The following is a 1942-nucleotide window of genomic DNA, read 5'->3' on the forward strand; positions in this document are numbered from 1 at the left end:
CCAAGAAGACAGGGATTGTGGGAGTGTCTTTTCAAATGCTATAGCCTAGGGGTTTCGTGAGTGCTTCATAAATATTTGTTGAACGAAGGAACGCCCAGATCAGGGAATTATGTATTTTTAAACTTTAAGGTCTCTATCCATGAGTAAAGGCTTTTTCTTTTATTTTACATCACAGTGAAGTCAATGGTACTGTCAGCTGCTAAAACAACAGCTGAAAGAAGAGCTCACTGACTCTTTTTCCATTTATAGATGTCACTAAAGGTTTTAACACACTAGAAAAAACTAACAGCTGCTTCCTTGTTTAAACAATAAATGACTCATTTCTCTACACTTAACATCTAACATTTGAAAAGATTAATGAGTCAGAGGCAAACACCATATGACATCTGAGATTATTCCTTACTAGTCGGCAATTTTATAAAGTCTCTTATTGCTTGAAAAACAATATTTAAACAACAGTTATGGCAGCATTTTATATGTGACCAGTACGAACTTCCATACACTCTTTCCCTCCGTCATAAAGGTAGTTTATTATAATTTCAACCCTATGTAGAAATCCTTTTCCCTCTAAATAAAAAACCAATCTGTAGCTTTTGTTCATTGATTTTTAATAAACTTAGGTTAGCACTCGGTTGTACTGTATGTCTATGGTTGTACACAGAGTTGCATCTTATTTTAGATGTTTTTACATACTTTCCCCCTGGAAGAAGAGGGCTCCATTGGCTAATTTCAGTTATGTGAAAATGCATTTTACATGGAAATAGTGGTCAAAACCACTGAATGATGCTAGAGAGGTCAACAAGAAAATCTCAAGTTTCAATAAATACAAAGTTAATAAACACAATTATTTTCTTAAAAAGTAAATGTATTCTTGACAAAACTACATTGAAATTCTTTACAAAATAGCATCCAAAATATTTTACAGGGTGGTTGATGTACTCCATAGTTAGTTATAATTTTTAGTTTTGGCCAGGCGCGGTGGCTCACGCCTGTAATCCAAGCACTTTGGAGGCCAAGGCGGGTGGATCACCTGAGGTCGGGAGTTCAAGACCAGCCCGACCAACATGGTGAAACCCCGTCTTAAAAAAAAATTTTTTTTTAGTTTTTATAGAAATGATCCCTAACAATGACAAGTGTAAGAATTACAGTTTGTATTAGAGTTGGTGCACATTTGGAGCTATGTAATTATTTATTGAGACAGAGTCTCGCTCTGTTGCCCGAGCTGGAGTGCAATGGTGTGATCCACGGCTCACTATAGCCTCTACCTCCCAAGTCCAACTGATTCTCATGCCTCAGCCTCCCAGATGGCTGGGACTACAGGTACCTACCACCATGCCCAGCTAATTTTTATATTTTTAGTAGAGATGGGGGTCTCATCATGTTGGCCAGGCTAGTCTCGCAAACCCCTGACCTCAAGTGATCCACCTGCCTTGGCCTCCCAAATTGTTGAGATTACAGGCATGAGCCACCATGCCTGGCCAGGAGCCATGGGATAATATATTTAAACCATTATTAAATTTTATAATTAAGAAAGCAGAATTGGCTGGGCGCGGTGGCTCAAGCCTGTAATCCCAGCACTTTGGGAGGCCGAGGCGGGTGGATCACGAGGTCAAGAGATCGAGACCATCCTGGTCAACATAGTGAAACCCCATCTCTACTAAAAATACAAAAAATTAGCTGGGCATGGTGGCACGTGCCTGTAATCCCAGCTACTCAGGAGGCTGAGGCAGGAGAATTGCCTGAACCCAGGAGACGGAAGTTGCGGTGAGCCGAGATCGCGCCATTGCACTCCAGCCTGGGTAACGAGAGCGAAACTCCGTCTCAAAAAAAAAAAAAAAAAAACAAAAAAAAACAAAAAAAAACAAAAACAACAACAACAACAAAAAAAAAAAGAAAGCAGAATTTTGATTATTCCATAGGAACAGTCTTTCTCGTTTAAATA

This window comes from Saimiri boliviensis, chromosome 5 (genome assembly GCF_048565385.1).
Source record: "Saimiri boliviensis isolate mSaiBol1 chromosome 5, mSaiBol1.pri, whole genome shotgun sequence".
NCBI lineage: Eukaryota > Metazoa > Chordata > Mammalia > Primates > Cebidae > Saimiri > Saimiri boliviensis.